Source organism: Apium graveolens, chromosome 1 (assembly GCF_009905375.1).
Source record: "Apium graveolens cultivar Ventura chromosome 1, ASM990537v1, whole genome shotgun sequence".
NCBI classification, from domain to species: domain Eukaryota; kingdom Viridiplantae; phylum Streptophyta; class Magnoliopsida; order Apiales; family Apiaceae; genus Apium; species Apium graveolens.
In genome coordinates, this window is record NC_133647.1 from 105,231,655 (window position 1) to 105,256,660 (window position 25,006).

A 25,006-nucleotide genomic window follows, 5' to 3' on the forward strand; every position below is an offset into this window, starting at 1 on the left:
TCAATACATTATATTCCTTTTATGATCCTCTCTTATAATCCTTGAATTTAAATCCATTTTATCCTGTTACCTATACTCAATTCTTTCGGTATCTGGTGGATTTTCGGGAAAAAATCAAAGTGTTCGAATTTGGATTCTGACGATCTTTACATACACTTATATACCATATAGAGTACTAATAAGATCTCAGAATAACAATAGAAGAACCCCTACATAGTGTGGCATGAAAAGTTTTCTTATTCAGCATAATCAGCAAAAACACTATTCCTAAGGGTTACAAAAATTTCAAAATTTTGGGGTTATTACAGTCTCCCCTCCTTAAAAGGATTCCGTCCCGGAATCAGATAAAAATGAATAGGGATACTTTCTTAGAATTGCACTTTCTAATTGTGGTTCTACCATCAAACTCTGACTAGTTTGATATCCCTTTTCCTAAGCACTTGTTCCTTTTCAATCTATAACCTTTCCCGGGTGCTCCATATAGGTTACGTCTGGTTTCATGTCTATGCGCTTATATGCCCCTATTTGTCTGGCATCCGAATTACACCTCCTTAACATTGATACGTGGAACACATTATGAACTTGCTACATGTTCACGGGGTAGGGCTAGCTCATATGCTAACTTCCCAATACGTCTTAATATATCCAAGGGTCCAACAAATTATGGACTTAGCTTTCCTTTCTTTCCGAACCTCATTAATCCTTTCCAAGGGATACCTTTAACATTAGTAGGTCCCCTATTTCATACTCTTTGTCCTTTCGAGTCAAATCAGCATACCTCTTTTATCCATCCTGGGGTTGCTATCATCCGTCTTCTGATTAGATCCACTATGTCTTTGGTCCTTTGGACCACTTCGGGTCCGAACATCTTGTGCTCTACAACTTCATCCTAACATAAGGGAGATCGACATTGTCTTCCCTCAAGGATCTCATAAGGTGATATCTCAATACTGACATACCATCTATTGTCGTAAGAAAACTCAATCTGTGCTAAGTGACCATTCCAAATTCTTTCAAGTCTATTGCACAGACTCTCATCATAGCTTCTAGCATTATAGCTTTTGCTTCTCAATACCCATTCTTTTCCAGTTCATAATCGTTACTATCTTCCGTTCCTAATATTATACTGGTTATACTTTTGCTCGTTAGCGTTCTATAACCTTTTAATAACCGTGTCAACCTTAGTATCACGAACGCGTTTCAATTTTTGGAGACAACACACTTGCAGTACTCATTTTCTAGCTGCTTCTATCTTTGGAAGCTTGATCAATCATATAGAAGTAAAGGAATTTATTGAGAGATCACTATGATCATGAACACTTGTTATATCGCATAGTTAGTACAGAAGGTGGCCAGCCTTTAGTACTTGACAAGCAATTAAACAACATGTGGTATCCTACTAGGCTTCTATCATATAGATAGATAGTCATTCGGCAATACCTCCCCTTCTGGAGGGGTTGTTCTTCTCAGCTTATACAAAATGAAAAGGAGAGAAAAGAATGAATTGAAGAGAATTGTATATATATAAAATATACTGCCATAAAATATCTGGCTTGGAATCTACCTCTGAACTATAGAGGTTTGTCATAGGAGAACAAATCATATACGTATATATATCAACATCAAGTATTATTGCATCACATTTCACGTGCCAGAATATTTACTATTCCGTCCATCATTCCATGGACCCATGCTCTTTCTCGAGCTCATAAACACTCACATTTTAAACTCCCTCGACATCGAAACTCGAATAAGGGATTTCGTTCTAGATATCATCGTTACTGGAATCCATTGCTACACTGCAACCTTCTTCGTATAGTAATACTACTCTTTATCAATAAGAAGGAATAAATATTCATAGGTAAATAATTGACTTAATTAGTCTATCAATGATAACTTATACATCACCACGACCCGATTAGTGGTACTCAATCTCAACATCCATTCTAATACAACTCTTACGGTTATAATCAACTCATTACTCGCAGAATCATTGCTGCATTACTATGGTCCATCGCTGACCTACTGTACTCATTCGCTTTCCTCGAAATCTTAATATCTAATTATACGGAGTCTATATCTGCCGTATCAAAATCTTTTAAGGAGTTAACATAATCACCATTCATGATTCATGAAGAACACTCCAGATCCTGACGTACATCCATGACATGAAGCAAATAAAATTGCAGAAGAGTTTCAATCAAAGCAACGATAGCAGGTTAATACCATTCTTAATCACATGCCTTCAATAGAAGACTTAACTCAAAGGTTCATTTAGTCCTTTCGTAACATGCTCCTGGCTTATCTCAAGATAGGACCTTCTAAGATAGAAAGCCCGCTCACAGCGATTATATGAATTAAATCTTTACCAAACTACTATTATAATAACCCCAATTTTTGAGAAATTTTGAAACCCTTATGAATAGTGTTTTTGCTGAACGAGAAAACTTTTCATGTCACGCTATGTAGGGGTTCTGTTATTGATCTTATGGGATATTATTAGTACTCTATGTGGTATATAAGTGTATGTAAAGATCGTCAGAATCCAATTCCGAACACTTTGATTTTTCCCGGAAATCCACAAGATATGGAGAGAATTGAGTATAAGGTAACAGGATAAAAAGGATTTAAATTAAAGGATTATAGGAGAGGATCATAAAAAGGAATATAATATATTGAGAAAGATTAAGGAAACCTAAGTAATAAGATCCCGGGTATGATCCCTCAAACGATAAACGAGAACGAAAGATAAGCGAACCGTAAAATAAATAAGTGACCAAGAGACAAGCTTGTACAAGAAGCCAGGGATTGTGACATCATCAAACCACAAGGTGTGGACAAGTGGGAGCATTATGACATGTGCAAGGTGACACAAGCATGATATGGGAAGGAAGGAGGTGTGGTGACTTTTTAACCACACAAAACCAAGGGCAACTAGGTAATTCACTAAAGCAAACAACAAAAATCAACCAACCAAGCAAATCATTTCATTTCACCAAACAAAACACAAAAATCTCTCTTCTTCTTCTTCATGCTCTCGGGTGCATTTCTTAAAAAATGAAAGTCCAAGCTCCTCCACTTACTATTTAGCAAGGTAATTATCTAAGCTTCCCCATGGATAGTTACATACTTCCTATAAGTTTAAGCTTCTAATTCCAAGCCAATCTTTTTCTATAAATCATGAAAGAAGATGGTGAATAGTGTTTTCAAGAACTAAAATTTGTGTTCTTGAAGTTTTGTTTAGATTAAGCTTGGATAAGGGCTTTAAAGGTGATTCCAAGCCATTCTCTTGATTCTCCGCTCTCCAAGGAAGGTATAAACTACAAACCCTAGCTTTAGTTTTGAGTAATTAGGATTGAATGTGTTTGATATAGCATATGTGAAGCATGATGCTTGAATGGTTGAAGTTTGGTTGAGTTTGTAGAGATTAGTTGGTTTTGTTGCATTGTTGGAGTTGTAAATCTTGGTAATTAGTTAAAGAACCTAAGTAAAGCTTTTAGTTCATGTGAGGAATAAGTATAAATGGTTAATGTGGATTTGTTGGGGCTGTTATGATGTGGTTTGGAGGGATATTGGTTGTATGATTGATTTGGGGTTGATTTGTGGTTAGTATTGAATGGTTTAAAATTGGGAAAACGCGTAAACATAGCCGTCGTAATGTCCGATTTTCTTTAGACTGTTTTTGTGCATAACATTAGGACCCGAGAACCCCCTGCTAGATTCTGACCATTGCCATGTTTAGATAGTTCATATTACGAGCTTCGTTTTGATATGTAGTTCGTTCGATTCCGATGCACGGTTTAGGAGAAACGACCGTATCAAGTAACGGCGTTTCGCGAACGAAACTTTTCCCCTCGCCTTACTTTGAAACATAGGTTAAAGACCAAAAAGGGTTAATTAATGTATGAAACATTTATGGTAAGTGTGTTAGGCAGTTGGTAAGACACTCGCGAAGGAATCGCTTTAAAACTCGTAAAGGTTAAATTATTAAAAATGGTGGAGCCGAGGGTACCCGAGTGACTTAAGCAAATCAGTGAGCGCAAAACAAGCGTTAGAGTCTAAGTTAGTTAAAGTATAGATTTACAAGTGATTTTGGTTTAATTCCAACTTACTTGTTGTTTATAGGTTACCAGACTCGTCCCGAGCCTTTTATCACCCCAAGTCGCTCAGGCAAGTTTTCTACCCGTTATACTGTTGTTGTGATGAATATATATATGCATTATCTTGCGATAGATGCATGTTGGTTAATTAGCAAATGTTGCGATATATTGAAGCATGCTGATATGGTATATATATGCATGCCTGTTTCGTATTCTTGATTTATATATCTGTTGGTTCAAGTGCTTATTCGTTGCATAATACCTATGCTAGAGATAAGCGGTATTTGCATATACCCTTAGTATAGGGACCCAAAGGTGAAAACATTTTCTAAAACCGGGAGTCGAGGATCCCGAGTAGATTTTATATATATATATATATATATATATTTATATATATATGGTTATAGTTTTCAAAACTATTAATCGAATAAGGTTTATTCGATAACTTTATTTTATTAATGAATATTATCTTGAATATTCATTCGAGGGCTTATGACTCCTTTTATTTTATTAATTGAATAATATTTGAATATTCATTTGAGGATGTATGACTCCTTTATTTTATTTAATGAATATTATTTATAATATTCATTCGAGGTATTATGACTCCGCTTATTACTGAAATATATTCTTTATTTTATTAAAGAATAAGGTGTTAATAATCAAACTTATTTTCGATTATTCAAATAAAGATAGTACTTTCATATAAGTATATCTTTGGTTATTTGATATCCATTTCAAGTATAAGTTTTAATACTTCTACTTCAATTATTTTTATAAATATTATTCTTTATGGGAATATTATTTAAATAATAATATTCAGTCATTTTCTAAATATTCTGGGGACTGATTCACTTCATTAAATCAGCTTTACTCCAAACACTCTATAAAGTGTTTTCGAGTCTTCAAAATGATTTTTAAAAGTTAGAGCGGATCCCAAAACTCATTTTTATATTTAAGATCTTCCTTTTTAAGGGGATTTAAATACTCGCTCAAAACCTGAGGGATCCGGCTCTGTGGTGTGTTTTATATTCGCAACAAGGTTGCTGTTTTCATAAATGAATTGATTACTTACCCAACACTCGGGAAGTAAAATTCTTGGAACAAGTTAATCCATTAACAGGCATCGCCTGGGAAATATCGGTGAGTTCTCCTTTCCAAATAGATACGACTTCTTGGTGGAGTCGTATCAACAAGTTTCTACTTGGGGAAAGTGGGGACGAGCTTTACGTTTCAGAGTCATGGATTTCATCTGAACTAGGAGTGGCGTAAGTGGCCGAGTAGCGCCGGCCCAGCCTTATTATATTGGCCTAAATGGCCTGGAAGTTCCGCTAAGGCGGTCCATTCCTTAGAAGTTCAGTGTTCGGTTGACAAGTAAATCCGACAGGTTCTCCTCTACATGTAGAAAATGGTGGGGTTGCACTACTACGACTGATCATCGTAAGTGGTCTTCCTGGCGCGGCAAACTCCCGTAATGAGTTCATCATCCAATTGGATAATTTCTGCAACACTACCCAGAGCACTTCGATAGAAAGGCTACGGTTGGGCGATTGTTGGGTGTTGGCAGGGTCAAGTTTTCAAAATGATGTTTACATCAAATGAAGTATCTCGTAACTTCATTTTATTTTGATAATATTTTAAAGATTTAATCTATTCAAATCTTGTCTTATAGTCTCATCTATGTGATGAACTTTTGAAATTAATTATAACTTGAACGGTGGTAGTTCAAGTAGTATTTGGAAAAGATATAAGTATATTGGAGTATTTGGTAACTTCATCTTTTAAACTTATATCTAATTAATAATTGTCTTATGTATGACAAAGATTTTCAGAAAAACGTTGAGACAAGGTTAGATATATGAGATCACCTTGCAACGATATCTTTTATATACAGTTATACACTGGGACTTTGTGTATATTATGCATGGAAGAGGACTTCCAATATTTTGAAAAGTATATATGTATATATACTGAATATTTTGCGACTTCATCGCATTAAGATATCAAACTTGGTTCATTTCTTTTGACCAAGACTTTCATGAGTATTATGAGTAGGCTCATATATTGTAAATCATTATACATATTATTTTGGTGGGCTTGCTGCTCACCCTTGCTTTCTTCTTTCATCACATAACAACAGTTAGGAAAGATGGCCAGACTCCAGCAGACCCAGCGCAAGCGCGTGGGAAGCATCCCGCGTCTTCCCGTTGATGTTGTAGCTGCTATAGCTGCAGAGGTAGATCTATTGTAGATCAGACCTTCTACTTTTGAGAATCAATTATGTATAATTATAACTTGTGGCAGATAATGGCAATTAACTGTAAATTTATCAAGTAATCATTTTGGGTTGTAATAACTGTTAAATGGTGGATTCAAAGACTTGTATTTATTTAAATTTCATCTCTGAGACTATAACGGGTTGTGGTGTGTGTTAGTGGGGGGTCACAGCATAAGGTTATTATTATTAATTAAGTGAAGTGATATTGTGGAAAGAAAGACCGTGACGACCCGGATCCCCGACCCCGGATCTGGGGGTGTTACAGAAATGGTATCAGAGCTAAGCGTTATAAACCTCAGAGATGATGGGACGTTAAGATAATAAGTTCACTAAGATAATAAGAACTCTTGCCAAGTTCATAGTCGGGCTACCTAACGTAGCACTGACAGATAAAACCCTTACGGGAACCCTTATAAGTATCGTGATAGTAACGTAGTTCGTTCTCGTATAGGGCAGCGGAGCACCGAACCTTGAGGTTCAGGAGCATCAACATGAGGATGTTTTATTACAAGTTGGAGATCAAATTGTGAATCCGATGGAGTACCCTAATGAGGGACCGGATGAGGTTCAGATAGAGAATGTTGCGGTTGAGGATGTTATTCCGGAAAGGATTGTGGCTGAGGAGGATCTCATGGAGGATCCTGATGAGAATGAAGAGAGGACCGCTGAGGAACTGATGACCATAGTCAGGGCGACTACTAGAGCAAGAATGGCCGCGAGGGTGGCCCTAGAGGATGAAGAGTTACCAAGGGCACAAAGGTTAATGAGGGCAGAAGGAGTGGGGCCTTCCACGACCCCAATTATACCAGTATCAGACCCTCTTCCAGAGGCTCCTGTAGACATCCATGAGGTTCCACCAATTCCTGTCCCATCCCCTGTACAGAGTCCAGCACATACTGAGGAAATGCCACCTTTATCCCCTGAACCATTGTCACCTGATACCGTGCTTGGTTATCCCTTTGGATCTCCTGGGTCTGCACCACCCGCACCCCATGGACTGCTAGATGCTACCACTCAGGCTTCTCTTATCGCCAATTATTATATGACTTTGGGTGGCCTGTCTGAGGCCCGTAATGTTAGGAGTGATCTGTTGGATCGACTTACTGCACCGAGGATTGAGGGCGGGATACTTCCGGCAGGATTAGCGTATAGCATGGAAAGGATTGAGGCTACCACCCGTGTTACAGCTAGAGGCCATCTTGAGGGTCAGGTCGATCCGGCTCTACTTGCGACTATCTTAGACCTCATCACCTCTGTGATGGAGCAGGTTAGGGATGTCGTGCGTGCTCGCATCTCTTAATCCATGGTAGTGTGTAGAGCCAGAGCAATCAAACAAGGGTTTCATGTAGCACCGCTTTTGGAGGATTAGCCTAAGTGATGAATGATTAGTTTTAATGATGAGATGACTATCTACGGTAGTACTTTTGGGATAGGAGCGATAAGTTTAAATGATGTAACCCTCTGTAATATGTTCAGTTGTTGTACCCTCGAACAAATGGTTATGTATATATTCGTTAATTTCAGTTCAGGTCAGTTTGTTTGTGATAAATCACATTGTTAATTGCTCTATTAACACTTAAGAGAGTGTCATGAAGTTTATCGAACTTAAGAATTCATGATTTACAATCGTGCAAGGACTAAACGAAGGGGAAGACTTAAGCAAAGTAAGTAAGACAAATATCCGGAGATTCTCAAAATTTTCCAAGTAATATGCCCCCACAAGGAAAAAGATTAAGGGCAAACCTGGAACGTAATAATCAGGGAGGTTGCAATTAAGATATAAAGAACCCGGAATATAATAAAGTGGAAAATGAAGATTTTAAATTAAAAGATGACTCCAATTATGGGGAGTAGGAAGAAATATTTAGACTGAGGAATCAAAAGTCGAGTAAGGAAAGGAGACCCGAGATGGTACCCCTATACGGCAATTCATGGACCTGTCTAAAGAGAACTTAGACTATTATCCCCAACCACCACCCTGAGGAGACAGTGCGGTGGGAAATTCTTTCATGACCTTTAAGTCGCTAAGCTCTCAGAGTTCCAAGGAACAAGCTGACCCAGTCGAGGCAAGAGCCTGGCTAAAGGAAATAGATGAATCATTTGAGACTCTAAATGATTGACGAACCATAAAAGACTGTTTTGTCACTTACCCTCCTAAGAGAGAGACCACCCGTTGGTGAAAGACCAAGAAAGGCACGGAGCCAGAGGTTAGAATAAACTGATTTAAGTCCAGTCAATTGTTTTCGGGAAAGTAATTCCCAAAGATAAGGAGATAGTGTAAAAGCTTTAGAGCCAGAACAAAGGCAGACAAGTATGATAAATTATGAATCTAAGTTGTAAAAGTTGCCAAGATTCGTTCTGAGGACACGAATCCAGAATGACGGGATGTTTGAAATCAATGCTTATATTGTGGTTGATTTGTGAAATAACGATAAGAGAAAGGAAAATAAAAAGAAACTGAAGTGGAAAGGAATATAAAGGCAATAGAGTTTGAGGAATGATAAGGGAGTTGGGTATGAGGAAACCCTAAAGACTCATAGCAATAGAAATAGAAAAGTATGTAATCGTCAGGATGATGATCCACCATGAGTTAAAATTGATGGTTGAAGGCATAAGAGATACATATATTGTACCCCCTTTAAGTTGGGAGGATTCGAGGAAACCTTGAGATAGTTCGAAGGATAAATATTGAGACACGGATAGACTGAGGAGACAAGAAAGTAAGAAATCAGGAAAAATTGGATGAAGGAAGTGACCTTCAATAATGTGAAATGTAAGACCGGTGGCTCGATACCCAGAAAGGGAGACGCCAGGTATGGGAGGTATCCCAACATTGAGGTGACTGTTGAGATAAACAACAAAAGTAAATAAGGAATTATTAAGAAGAAGTTCACGTTGAACATGACCAATATCTTCCAGAACATCCATGTTATCATTACCAAATCAGGAAAGAAAAGCGGATGACCATTGTTATCTTTTGGAGGCCATATGGATTGACCTCAATTTGAATAAGGATGCTATTATGAAGTTAGGTATAGACTATCAAGGTGGGAATGATGAATAAGATAATCTATCAAGGATATATGACTTGATTTATCCATGGAAGGACGCAGGTACCTTTTAAAGGTGGAATTAAGGATAGAACATTGGTAACTTAAAATGAATCCTAGGGGACTGCATAAAGGTTGGCATGTCACCCTTAATAGGGACAGTATGAGTTTTGACAGTATGATTGGGAAAGGGTTAAGGTAACAACAACCTTTAAGAATCAGTGGAGAAATTTTTCAGAAGAATATAGACAATGGTTCTAGTATTAGTAAATGGTATTGTGATATGCCCTGTATCTAGGGAATACAGGAGGAACGATTGAAGGATAACCTTAGAGGTTTTACAAGGAAAAAGGTAATATTCAAAATTCTCAAGAATAGAAATGTTGATAAAGGAAATATGACGTAATTATAATGTTGCCAAGTGAGGCACGTGCTAAACCACGAGAAAGTATGGATCCAACCAGTAATGGTCGAAATTATTCAGGGCAATTAGGACTTAAGATAAAAGATGTTCTAATTATGATTGAGCGTCAGTCATGATAGTGATTAACCTCTAAAGACTGAGGCAATAACTTATGGAAAAATGGTGATTTTTTTTTTACTCATCAGATTTTAAGGAAAACATCTTCACATAAGCTGTGATTGAAATACGGTAGAAAATATATTTGGAGGTGGTTAAAATGACATTGACTGTAAGGAAATTTTACTATCAGGAAAGGCTAAAGAGGTGGCCGACACTTTAAAGGTAAGAGGATAATTATAGGCGCTTGTGCCAAAAGAATACAGTGATGATGGTTAAAACTGTGAAGGTTATATTATGGTTTGGAAGATTGACATTCCTCCTGATGACTGTGCAATACCCAACCGTAATAGTAGTTGGTAAAGGTTTAATTCGTGTAATCGCCATGAACGGACTATCTATCTTATAAGGTCCTATCTTGAGATAAGCCAGGACCATGTTTCAAAAAGGACTAGATGAACCCTTGAGTTAATTCTTCTATTTAGGGCGTATGATTAAGAATGGTATTAACCTGCTATCGTTGCTTTGATTGAAACTCTTCTGCACTTTTATCTGCTTCATGTCATGTATGTATGTCAGGATCAGGAGTGTTCTTCATGAATCATAAATGGTGATTATGTTACCTCCTTAGAAGGATTTGATACGAGATGTATGGACTCCGTATGGTTAGCTATTAAGACTTCATGGAAAATGAATGAGTACAGTAGGTCAGTGGTGGACCATAGTAAGGTAGCAATGATTCTGCGAGTAATGAGCTGTTTACAACCGTGAGAGTTGTATTGAATGGGTGTTGAGATTGAGTACCACTAATCGGGTCATGGCAGTGTATAAGTTATCATTAATAGACTAATTAAGTAGAGTATCTACCTAGTGAATTATTATTCTTTCTTATCAATAGAGAGTCGTATTATTATACGAGGAAGGTTGCGGTGCAAGCATAGAATTCAAGTAACGATGATGTCTAGAATGAGATCCCAGATTCGATTTTCGATGTCGAGGGAGTTTCAAAGGTAATTGTGTATAAGCTCAAGGAAGAGCATGGGTCCATAGAATGATGGACGGGATAGCGAAAATATTTAAGCACGTGAAATGCGATGCTATAATACTTGATGTTGATATAAATACATATATGTTTTGTTCTTCTATGACAAACCTCTATAGTTCAGAGGTAGATTCCAAGCCAGATATTTTATGGCAATAAAATTTTTTATGAATATATAATTCTCTTCAGTTCGTTCTTTTCTCTTCTTTTCATTTCATGTAAGCTGAGAAGAACAACCCTTCCAGAAGGGGAGGTATTGTCGAATGACTATCTATCTTTGTGATAGAAGCCTAGTAGGATACCACATGTTGTTTAATTGCTTGTCAAGTACTAAAGGCTGGCCACCTTCTGTACTAACTATGCGATATAACAAGTGTTCATGATCATAGTGATCTCTCAACAAATTCCTTTACTTCTATATGATTAATCAAACTTTGGAAAATAGAAATAACTGAAAAAAAAAGAGTAATAAAGTGGTGGTAGTATGCGAAATGGGAACACATTCGTGATACTAAGGTTGACGTGGTTATTAAAAGGTTATAGAACGCTAACGAGCAAAAGTATAACCAGTATAATATTAGGAACGGAAGGTAGTAGCGATTACGAACTGGAAAAGAATGGGTATTGAGAAGCAAAAGCTCTAATGCTAAAAGCAATGATGAGAGTCTGTGCAATAGACTTGAAAGAATTTGGAATGATCACTTAATTCGGATTGAGTTATCTTACGACAATAGATCATATGTCATTATCGAGATGTCGCCTTATGAGATCCTTGAGGGAAGACAATATCGATCTCCCTTATGTTAGGATGAAGTTGTAGAGCGCAAGATGCTCGGACCCGCAGTAGTCCAAAGGACCAAGAATATGATAGATCTAATCAGAGGACGGCTGGTAGTAGCCCAAGATGGACATGATAAGTATGTTAATTTGACACGAAAGGATAAAGAGTATGAAATAGGGGACCTAGTAATGTTATAGGTATCCCTTGGAAAAGATTGATGAGGTTCGGAAAGAAAGGAAAGCTAAGTCTACAATTTGTTGGACCCTTGGATATATTAAGACGTTTGGAAAGTTAGCATATGAGCTAGCCCTAACCCCGAACATGTAGCAGGTCGTAACGTGTTTCACGTATCAATGTTAAGGAAGTGTAATTCAGATGCCAGATAAATAGAGGCATATAAGCGCATAGATATGCGACCCGACGTAACCTATATGGAGCAACCAGGAAGGGTTATAGAGTGAAAAGGAACAAGTGCTTAGGAGAAGGATTATCAAACTAGGCAGAGTTTGGTGGTAGAACCACAATGTGGGAAAATTGACTCGAGAGTTAGAAAGTGTAATGCTAAGAAAGTATCCCCATTTGTTTTCTATCTGATTCCGGGACGGAATCCTTTTAAGGAGGGGAGACTGTAATAACCCCAATTTTTGAGAAATTTTGAAACCCTTATGAATAGTGTTTTTGCTGAACGAGAAAACTTTTCATGCCACGCTATGTAGGGGTTCTGTTATTGATCTTATGGGATATTATTAGTACTCTATGTGGTATATAAGTGTATGTAAAGATCGTCAGAATCCAATTCCGAACACTTTGATTTTTCCCGGAAATCCACAAGATACGGAGAGAATTGAGTATAAGGTAACAGGATAAAAAGGATTTAAATTAAAGGATTATAGGAGAGGATCATAAAAAGGAATATAATATATTGAGAAAGGTTAAGGGAACCTAAGTAATAAGATCCCGGGTATGATCCCTCAAACGATAAACGAGAACGAAAGATAAGCGAACCGTAAAACAAATAAGTGACCAAGAGACAAGCTTGTACAAGAAGCCAGGGATTGTGACATCATCAAACCACAAGGTGTGGACAAGTGGGAGCATTATGACATGTGCAAGGTGACACAAGCATGATATGGGAAGGAAGGAGGTGTGGTGACTTTTTAACCACACAAAACCAAGGGCAACTAGGTAATTCACTAAAGCAAACAACAAAAATCAACCAACCAAGCAAATCATTTCATTTCACCAAACAAAACACAAAAATCTCTCTTCTTCTTCTTCATGCTCTCGGGTGCATTTCTTAAAAAATGAAAGTCCAAGCTCCTCCACTTACTATTTAGCAAGGTAATTATCTAAGCTTCCCCATGGATAGTTACATACTTCCTATAAGTTTAAGCTTCTAATTCCAAGCCAATCTTTTTCTATAAATCATGAAAGAAGATGGTGAATAGTGTTTTCAAGAACTAAAATTTGTGTTCTTGAAGTTTTGTTTAGATTAAGCTTGGATAAGGGCTTTAAAGGTGATTCCAAGCCATTCTCTTGATTCTCCGCTCTCCAAGGAAGGTATAAACTACAAACCCTAGCTTTAGTTTTGAGTAATTAGGATTGAATGTGTTTGATATAGCATATGTGAAGCATGATGCTTGAATGGTTGAAGTTTGGTTGAGTTTGTAGAGATTAGTTGGTTTTGTTGCATTGTTGGAGTTGTAAATCTTGGTAATTAGTTAAAGAACCTAAGTAAAGCTTTTAGTTCATGTGAGGAATAAGTATAAATGGTTAATGTCGATTTGTTGGGGCTGTTATGATGTGGTTTGGAGGGATATTGGTTGTATGATTGATTTGGGGTTGATTTGTGGTTGGTATTGAATGGTTTAAAATTGGGAAAACGCGTAAACATAGCCGTCGTAACGTCCGATTTTCTTTAGACTGTTTTTGTGCATAACATTAGGACCCGAGAACCCCCTGCTAGATTCTGACCATTGCCATGTTTAGATAGTTCATATTACGAGCTTCGTTTTGATATGTAGTTCGTTCGATTCCGATGCACGGTTTAGGAGAAACGACCGTATCAAGTAACGGCGTTTCGCGAACGAAACTTTTCCCCTCGCCTTACTTTGAAACATAGGTTAAAGACCAAAAAGGGTTAATTAATGTATGAAACATTTATGGTAAGTGTGTTAGGCAGTTGGTAAGACACTCGCGAAGGAATCGCTTTAAAACTCGTAAAGGTTAAATTATTAAAAATGGTGGAGCCGAGGGTACCCGAGTGACTTAAGCAAATCAGTGAGCGCAAAACAAGCGTTAGAGTCTAAGTTAGTTAAAGTATAGATTTAAAAGTGATTTTGGTTTAATTCCAACTTACTTGTTGTTTATAGGTTACCAGACTCGTCCCGAGCCTTTTATCACCCCAAGTCGCTCAGGCAAGTTTTCTACCCGTTATACTGTTGTTGTGATGAATATATATATGCATTATCTTGCGATAGATGCATGTTGGTTAATTAGCAAATGTTGCGATATATTGAAGCATGCTGATATGGTATATATATGCATGCCTGTTTCGTATTCTTGATTTATATATCTGTTGGTTCAAGTGCTTATTCGTTGCATAATACCTATGCTAGAGATAAGCGGTATTTGCATATACCCTTAGTATAGGGACCCAAAGGTGAAAACATTTTCTAAAACCGGGAGTCGAGGATCCCGAGTAGATTTTATATATATATATATATATATATATTTATATATATATATATGGTTATAGTTTTCAAAACTATTAATCGAATAAGGTTTATTCGATAACTTTATTTTATTAATGAATATTATCTTGAATATTCATTCGAGGGCTTATGACTCCTTTTATTTTATTAATTGAATAATATTTGAATATTCATTTGAGGATGTATGACTCCTTTATTTTATTTAATGAATATTATTTATAATATTCATTCGAGGTATTATGACTCCGCTTATTACTGAAATATATTCTTTATTTTATTAAAGAATAAGGTGTTAATAATCAAACTTATTTTCGATTATTCAAATAAAGATAGTACTTTCATATAAGTATATCTTTGGTTATTTGATATCCATTTCAAGTATAAGTTTTAATACTTCTACTTCAATTATTTTTATAAATATTATTCTTTATGGGAATATTATTTAAATAATAATATTCAGTCATTTTCTAAATATTCTGGGGACTGATTCACTTCATTAAATCAGCTTTACTCCAAACACTCTATAAAGTGTTTTCGAGTCTTCAAAATGATTTTTAAAAGTTAGAGCGGATCCCAAAACTCATTTTTATATTTAAGATCTTCCTTTTTAAGGGGATTTAAATACTCGCTCAAAACCTGAGGGATCCGGCTCTGTGGTGTGTTTTATATTCGCAACAAGGTTGCTGTTTTCATAAATGAATTGATTACTTACCCAACACTCGGGAAGTAAAATTCTTGGAACAAGTTAATCCATTAACAGGCATCGCCTGGGAAATATCGGTGAGTTCTCCTTTCCAAATAGATACGACTTCTTGGTGGAGTCGTATCAACAAGTTTCTACTTGGGGAAAGTGGGGACGAGCTTTACGTTTCAGAGTCATGGATTTCATCTGAACTAGGAGTGGCGTAAGTGGCCGAGTAGCGCCGGCCCAGCCTTATTATATTGGCCTAAATGGCCTGGAAGTTCCGCTAAGGCGGTCCATTCCTTAGGAGTTCAGTGTTCGGTTGATAAGTAAATCCGACAGGTTCTCCTCTACATGTAGAAAATGGTGGGGTTGCACTACTACGACTGATCATCGTAAGTGGTCTTCCTGGCGCGGCAAACTCCCGTAATGAGTTCATCATCCAATTGGATAATTTCTGCAACACTACCCAGAGCACTTCGATAGAAAGGCTACGGTTGGGCGATTGTTGGGTGTTGGCAGGGTCAAGTTTTCAAAATGATGTTTACATCAAATGAAGTATCTCGTAACTTCATTTTATTTTGATAATATTTTAAAGATTTAATCTATTCAAATCTTGTCTTATAGTCTCATCTATGTGATGAACTTTTGAAATTAATTATAACTTGAACGGTGGTAGTTCAAGTAGTATTTGGAAAAGATATAAGTATATTGGAGTATTTGGTAACTTCATCTTTTAAACTTATATCTAATTAATAATTGTCTTATGTATGACAAAGATTTTCAGAAAAACGTTGAGACAAGGTTAGATATATGAGATCACCTTGCAACGATATCTTTTATATACAGTTATACACTGGGACTTTGTGTATATTATGCATGGAAGAGGACTTCCAATATTTTGAAAAGTATATATGTATATATACTGAATATTTTGCGACTTCATCGCATTAAGATATCAAAGTTGGTTCATTTCTTTTGACCAAGACTTTCATGAGTATTATGAGTAGGCTCATATATTGTAAATCATTATACATATTATTTTGGTGGGCTTGCTGCTCACCCTTGCTTTCTTCTTTCATCACACAACAACAGTTAGGAAAGATGGCCAGACTCCAGCAGACCCAGCGCAAGCGCGTGGGAAGCGTCCCGCGTCTTCCCGTTGATATTGTAGCTGCTATAGCTGCAGAGGTAGATCTATTGTAGATCAGACCTTCTACTTTTGAGAATCAATTATGTATAATTATAACTTGTGGCAGATAATGGCAATTAACTGTAAATTTATCAAGTAATCATTTTGGGTTGTAATAACTGTTAAATGGTGGATTCAAAGACTTGTATTTATTTAAATTTCATCTCTGAGACTATAACGGGTTGTGGTGTGTGTTAGTGGGGGGTCACAGCATAAGGTTATTATTATTAATTAAGTGAAGTGATATTGTGGAAAGAAAGACTGTGACGACCCGGATCCCCGACCCCGGATCTGGGGGTGTTACAACTATTACGGTTGAGTATCACACAATCATCAGAAGGAATGTCAATCTTCCAAACCATAATACAACCTTCACGGCTTCAACCATCATCACTGTATTCCTCTGGCACGAACGCCTATAATTATCCTCTTACATTTAAAGTGTCGGCCACCTCATTGGCCTTTCCTGATATTAATATTTCCTTATAATCAATGTCTTTTGAACGATCTCCAACTAAATTTTCTACCTCATTTCAAATCACTGCTTATGTGAAAATGCTTTTCTTAAGTCCTTGTGATAAAATAAAATAAAATTACAATTTTTTTCCATAAGTCACTGCCTTAGTCTTTAAATGTAAACATTATCATGGCTGACTCTTGATCATAATTAGGACGTCTTTTATCTTGGGCCCTTCTTGTTTTAATAATTCTGACCTTCATTGGTTCAATCTATACTTCTTATGGTTTAACCCGTGTCCACCTGGCATTATTATAATTACGTCATATTTCCTTCATCAAAGTTCCTATTCTTGAGAACTTTGAATATTACATTTCTCCTTGTAAAACCTCTAAGGTTATCCTGAAATCCTTCCTCCTGTATTCCCTAGATATAGGGCATATCAAAATACCATTTACTAATACTAGAACCATTGTCTATATAGTTCTGAAAAATTTCTCTACTGATCTTTAAAGGTTGTTGTTACCTTAGTCCTTTCCAATTCATACTGTCAAAACTCATGTTGTCCCTATTAAGGGCAAAATGCCAACCTTTATGCATTCCCCTAGGATTCATTTTAAGTTACCGAGGTTCTATCCTTAATTCCACCTTTAAAAAGGTACATGCATCCTTCCATGGATAAATCAAGTCATATATCCTTGATAGATTATCTTATTTAATCATTCCCATCTCGATAGTCTATACCAAATTTCACAATAGCATCCTTATTCAAAATGAGGTCAATCAATACGGCCTCCAAAAGATAACAACGGTTATCCGCTTTTCTTGCCTGATTTAGTAATGATAACATGGATGTTCTGGAAGATATTGGTCGTGTTCAACGTGAACCTTTTAGTTCTAACTACTCATTTACCTTTTTTATTTATCTCCACAGTCATCTCAATGTTGGGATATCTTTCAAACCTGGCGTCTCCCTTTCTGGGTATCATGCCCCCGGTCTTACACTTCACATTCTTGAAGGTCACTTCCTTCATCCAATTTTCCTAATTTCTTACTTTCTTGTCTCCTTAGTCCATCTGTGTTTCCTTACTAATCAATCGATCTATCTCAAATTTTCATTGAATACTGTCAACTTCAAGGGAATTAACCATACGTATCGCTTACGCCTTCAAACCTTGAATTTATCTCATGATCAGTCACCATCGCGCTGATGATGACACACTTCTCTATATTTATTGCAAGGGTTTCTTAGGGTTTCCCCATACCTAACTCCATTATCACTTCTCAACTCTAATTCCTTTTTATTCATTTCCACTCCAGTCTTTATTTTAGTTTTTATTACAACCATTACATGAACCCACTAATCATTGACTTCAAACATCACGTCGTTCTGGGATTCTTGTCCTCAGAACGAATCTTTACAACTTTTACAACTTAGATTCATAATTCATACTCGTCCGCCTTTGTTCTGGCTCTAAAGCTTTTACACTATCTCCATAACCTTGGGAATTTCTTTCCCGAAAATAATTGACTGAACTTTAATCAGTTTATTCTAACCTCTGGCTCCGTGCCTTTCTTGGTCTTTCACCAGTGGGTGGCCTCTTTCTTAGGAAGGTAAGTGACAAAAACAGTCTTTTGCACTTCGTCAATCATTTAGAATCTCAAATTATTCCTATATTTCCTTTAGCCAGGCTCTTGCCTCAACTGGGTCAGCTTGTTCCTTGGAACTCTGAGAGCTTAGCGACTTAAAGGTCCTGAAAGAATTTGTCACCGCATTGTTTCCTCAGGGTGGTGGTTGGGGATAATAGTCTAATTTCTATCTAGAAAGGTCCATAAATTGTCGTATAGGAGTACCGTCTCGGGTCTCCTTTCCTTACTTGACTTCTGTTTCCTTAGTCTGAATGTTCCCTCATCCTCCCCATAATCGGGGTCATCCTACATGTTTTAAATCCTCATTTTCCACTTCATTATGTTATGGGTTCCTTCTGTCTTGATGGCGACCTCCCTGACTATCACGTTCAGGGTTTGCTCTAAATCTTATTCCTCAAACTAGCTTTCATCTAAGATCTCATCTTTAAGCTCTTGAACATTTGGAACCCAAATTTTGTAGGAATACCTCATTATTCCCTTGTCATCTTTCTCAGTATTAATCTCTTATCTATTTGTTGGCTCTCTGCCTTCATTCATCACTTTTTCTGGCACAATATGTTCTTTTCCAATAATTCGGGATGTATTGCAATCTCAAACAGCTTTTCGGTACCGGCTCCGGTTACTTTCACTTCTATTTCCATTTTCTCAAAATCTCTTATAAACTCTCCCAAAGACATTATCATCTTGAGTCTCTCCTTTTTACTAAGGGCATCAATCACCACATTGGCTTTCCCTGAATGATAAAGAATCTCCCAATCATAATTCTTGATTAGCTCTAACCGCCTCCTCTGGCGTATGTTGAGCTCTTTCTACGTAAAAATGTACTAGAGCTCCTATGGTTTGTGTAAATCTTGCACTTCTCTCCATACAAGTAGTGCCTCCAATCTTTAGGGAAAAATTATTGCCACGAGCCCAAGCTCATGGGTGGGGATATCGAATTTTATATTCCCTTAATTGTCTTGACGTGTACGCGATTACCTTGTTGTGCTGTATAAGAAGCACCCTAATTCCTTATGCGAAGCGTCACTACACATTACAAAATCTCCTTTTCCATCCGGCAATGCCATCATAGGGGCCCCCGCCACCAATCTTTGCTTCAGTTCTTGAAAGTTGTTCTCGTATTTCTCTGTCCATTCGAACTTCTCAGTCTTATGAGTAAGTGATAAGTGGCATTTTATACCACTTAGAACGTCTTAAAATGGCTTAAATTGGTGTCTTGAAATCAAGTATTTTGTGTATTTCATGCGTTTTTCTAGTGTTTATGCATTTCAGGGTATTAGTTGCATTTCGGAGGAGGAATCATCAAGAATAAGCCTTGGCATGTGTTCACCATTGCGAGAGGAAAAGAACGGGCAGATTACGGCGAAGAAACGGAGCAAACCTGGATTTTTTCCAGTAGGGTCCTGCGCGCCCGCGCAACAATGCTGAGCGGCCGCGCAGCAGCCTTGCGCGCCCGCGCAGAAATGCTGAGCGGCCGCGCAGGGTCGGGGAAAAGGATAAATTATTTTAGACTTCTACTTCTGTTTGGCTTCCAACTTCTATGTAATCTGAGTTTTATGGGACTATTATATAAGTAGATTTGAGACGTTTTCACATAGAGGAGAAAAAGGAGATTATGTTTTAGATTGTGTTTTGCGCAAGAGGCGAAAGAGATAAGGAAGAAGACCGATTTAGCACACCGCAACGAAGAGGAAGCATATATTCTTGTGATTCTTGTTTCGTTGTAACGTTGGATGCTAGTTTTCTTGCTTTGACTTATTTACTCTTGTGACGTACTCTGTTTTAATATAATTAGTTTAGTTATTATTTTCTTGTGTTGTTTATCATGATTTCATATGAACCCATGATGGTGATAAGTTCTATTATGGGCTAATCGTGATCATGGGGTTGCAACGGATTTATTATGAAATTCTTTAGTTAATTGTTTAATACTTTAGTGTGTGATGATTGCATGATATCTAGTATTGGTTGTGCGTATTTGTCTTATGTGCGTCGCGAACATATAAGATAGGGTGTTAATCTCTTGTGAAGCGACGGTGGATCTTGAGATTTAGAACTTGCCATGCTAGCATAGGTTCATGTACGTTGTGCATGATTAGTGGGTAACTCTAACAGTTTTATTTGCCCTATGTAATCAAAAGGAATAACTTGTGCTTAAATCGTTATGTTGTCAATTTCTGTAGACATATAGGAACTCAACATAATTGATGACTATTCAACTTCTATCTTAATTATGGATGTTTGGTAGAATGGTATTAGTACAATGAAAGTTGGCTTTTATCAGTTCCGTGTTATTCGATTAATATCATCACTGTCACATGCTAAAGGTAATAACAATGGCTATAGAAGGAAGTAATAATGAACTTGTGATCTCATGAGTGTTTTATTATTGATAAATTGAAGTGTTAGTTAAATGGTTAATTAAGTAGTTAATTATAATTAATATTTAATCAACAATTTTAAGTGTTATCTTAATATTGAGAAGTAATCATACATTGGTGAGTGAGTTTAATTAGACAATAACTTAGTCTGAGTCTCTGAGGGAACGAACTAGAAAGTATTCTATATTACTTGCGAACGCGTATACTTGCGTGAATATTAGTGCATGTTTTCGCTCTAACAAGTTTTTGGCGCCGCTGCCGGGGACTCGGCGTATTTGTTTAGTTTATGTACTTACCATCATTGGTCGTTAGGACTCAGTGATTAGGACGTAGTAGTTAATTACTCTTTTCGGTTGTGTTTCAGGTACTTTAGCAAGCGTTTATGCAAACTCGTTCTCGTGCTCGCAAGAGGACCTTAGATACAGCTGAGAAGAAAGACGAAGTTCTTGATACTCCGGAAAAGTTAGATTTTGAGGATTCGGATTCAGGAACTGAGCAGAAAGAACCAGTAAACATGGGAGATCGTATTGTTCAAGCTGATCCAGCTCTTATGGATTTTTCTCGGCCTAAAATTGATGACATTCAGTCAAGCATCCTTCATCCGGCTATTCAAGCTAACACCTTTGAAATCAAGCCGGGCACTATTCAGATGGTGCAGAATTCTGTTTCTTTTGGAGGAGCGGCAACTGAAGACCCCAACATGCACATAAGGAATTTTGTCGAGATCTGCAGCACTTTTAAGTATAATGGCGTGACTGATGAGGCTATCAAGTTGAGGCTTTTCCCATTCTCACTGAGGGATAAGGCTAAAGACTGGTTACATTCTGAACCAGCTGGGTCCATCACTTCGTGGCAAGATCTTGCGCAAAAGTTTCTGGTGAAGTTTTATCCAATGGCAAAGACTGCTGCTATGAGGAGTGCTCTTACTCAGTTTGCGCAGCAACCTACAGAATCTATGTGCGAGGCTTGGGAACGCTACAAGGAAATGTTGAGAAAATGTCCACATCATGGAATGCCGGATTGGATGGTAATCACTGGTTTTTATAATGGTTTGGGGGCCCAATCTCGGCCCATGCTCGATGCAGCAGCTGGAGGAGCCTTATGGGCTAAAAGCTATACTGAGGCGTATAATCTTATAGAGACAATGGCTGCAAACGAGCATCAAAACCCAACTCAGAGGATGACGTCAGGCAAGGTCGCAGGTATTCTGGAAGTTGATGCAGCCACCGCTATTGCAGCCCAGCTCCAAGCGCTATCAATAAAGGTTGATTCTTTGGCTACATATGGAGTTAATCAAATAGCTATGGTTTGTGAGCTTTGTGCAGGTTCTCATGCTACGGATCAGTGTTCTCTTGTCAACGAATTTGTTCAGTATGTGAATAATTATCAGCGACAACAGCAGCCTGTGCCAGCGACCTATCATCCTAACAACAGAAATCATCCAAATTTCAGCTGGGGAAATAATCAGAATGCTATTCAGCCACCATATCAGCAAGGAGTGAGTAAACAGTTTAACCCACCTGGATTCCAGCAACCACAGCAGTATGCTACAAGACAATCATATCCTCAACAGGGAAGTGCAGCTACACCTACTAGTGCTGATTTTGAGGAACTTAAGCTGTTGTGCAAGAGTCAGGCGGTTTCTATCAAGACCTTAGAAAATCAAATCGGTCAATTAGCCAATGCAGTGCTCAATCGTCAACCTGGCACTCTTCCCAGTGACACGGAAGTACCAGGCAGGAAGGAAGCTAAAGAGCAAGTCAAGGCTATTACCTTAAGGTCTGGAAAAGTAGCTGATGCTGAAAAGGCAAAAGAAGTCGAAGCTGAAGTTAGAGATGAAGAATCTAAGCAAAAGGAGAAAGTGGCGGAACCAAAGAAGACTACTGTTGAACACACTCTGCCTGAGGCTAATACAGGGGAGAAACAGCTCTATCCTCCACCACCTTTTCCTAAGAGATTGCAGCAACAAAAGCTGGATAGACAGTTCGGGAAGTTTCTGGAGGTGTTCAAGAAACTTCACATCAATATACCTTTCGCTGAGGCTCTGGAACAAATGCCTAGTTATGCGAAGTTTATGAAGACTATTCTTTCAAGGAAGGTGAAACTGGATGACCTTGAAACCGTTGCTCTCACGGAAGAATGCAACGCTGTTCTGCAGCAAAAGTTACCACCAAAACTGAAAGATCCAGAAAGCTTCACCATTCCTTGCACCATTGGCAATCTAACTTTTGACAAGTGCCTTTGTGATTTGGGAGCAAGCATTAATCTGATGCCCTTGTCGATCTTTAAAAAGCTGGATCTGCCTGATCCAAAACCCACATACATGTCGCTACAATTGGCGGACCGTTCCATTACTTACCCAAGGGGCATAGTTGAGGATGTGCTCGTCAAGGTGGATAAGCTCTTCTTTCCTGCAGATTTTGTTATTCTGGATTTTGAGGAAGTTAAGAAGATTCCCATAATCTTGGGGAGGCCTTTCTTGGCTACTGGCCGTACCTTGATAGATGTGCAAAAAGGGGAACTTACTATGCGGGTCCAAGATCAGGATGTGACCTTCAACGTATTCAAGGCAATGAAATTCCCTACAGAAGATGAGGAGTGTTTAAAAGTGGATGTGATTGATTCCGCAGTTACTTCGGAACTCGATCACATGCTAATGTCTGATACATTGGAAAAGGCCTTAGTGGGGGATTTTGACAGCGATGATGAAGATAGCAACGAACAATTATAATATCTGAACGCTTCTCCATGGAAGCGAAAGCTCGACATACCATTTGAATCTCTTGGTACTTCTGACCTTAAGAATGCTGAAGGGAAGCTCAAACCATCAATAGAGGAAGCACCTACCTTGGAGCTCAAACCATTACCTGAACACTTGAGGTATGCTTTTTAGGTGATTCATCTACGTTACCTGTTATTATTTCAGCTGACCTTTCAGGTAGTGAGGAAGACAAGCTCTTAAGGATTTTGAGAGAATTCAAATCGGCTATAGGATGGACCATAGCAGACATCAAGGGGATAAGTCCTTCATATTGTATGCATAAAATTCTGTTAGAGGAAGGTAGTAAGCCAACTGTGGAACAGCAGCGAAGACTGAACCCGATCATGAAGGAGGTGGTGAAGAAAGAAATTCTGAAATGGCTAGATGCAGGCATCATTTATCCTATTTCTGACAGCTCGTGGGTGAGCCCCGTGCAATGTGTACCTAAGAAAGGAGGTATCACTGTGGTCGCAAATGAAAAGAATGAGCTCATCCCTACTCGAACAGTTACAGGATGGAGAGTATGCATGGATTATAGAAAATTGAACAAAGCCACAAGGAAGGATCACTTCCCTCTCCCATTCATTGATCAAATGCTTGACAGATTGGCGGGACATGAGTATTTTTGTCTTCTGGATGGTTATTCCGGGTATAATCAGAATTGTATTGCACCAGAGGATCAGGAAAAGACTACCTTCACTTGTCCATTTGGCACATTTGCTTTTCGTAGAGTTTCGTTTGGGTTATGTGGCGCCCCGGCCACCTTTCAGAGATGTATGATGGCTATATTCTCTGACATGATTGGAAATAACGTCGAAGTGTTCATGGATGACTTCTCCGTCTTTGGACACTTATATGATGAATGTTTGAATAATCTGCGCGCCGTACTCAAAAGATGCGTGGAAACTAATTTGGTGCTTAATTGGGAGAAATGTCATTTTATGGTGCGTGAAGGCATTATCCTTGGGCATAAGGTCTCTAGCAAAGGTCTGGAGGTGGACAAGGCCAAGGTGGGAGTCATTGAAAATCTTCCCCCACCTAATTCGGTGAAAGGAATCCGTAGTTTTCTCGGTCATGCGGGTTTTTATCGGCGATTCATCAAGGACTTTTCAAAGATATCTAGGCCGTTGTGCAATTTACTTGAGAAAGATGTGCCTTTCAAATTTGATGATGAATGTTTGGCAGCATTCGAGACTCTCAAGGAGAGTTTGATCACGGCACCAGTTATTACAGCACCAGATTGGATAGAACCGTTTGAGATGATGTGTGATGCGAGTGACTATGCGGTAGGTACAGTTCTGGGACAGCGCAAGAAAAATCTCTTCCATGTGGTCTACTATGCGAGTAAGACTTTAAATGGGGCCCAATTGAACTACACCACTACTGAGAAGGAGCTTT

At 38.0% G+C, this 25,006-nt stretch overlaps 1 non-coding gene across 1 annotated transcript; it reads right to left on the bottom strand.

Annotated features, from left to right (window-relative positions):
* Positions 1-21,754: 21,754 nt before the first annotated feature.
* On the bottom strand, positions 21,755-21,861 carry LOC141679572 (small nucleolar RNA R71). The gene has a single exon (XR_012558135.1). It is a non-coding gene; the product is annotated as a small nucleolar RNA R71 (small nucleolar RNA).
* Between the last annotated feature and the right edge of the window lie 3,145 nt (positions 21,862-25,006).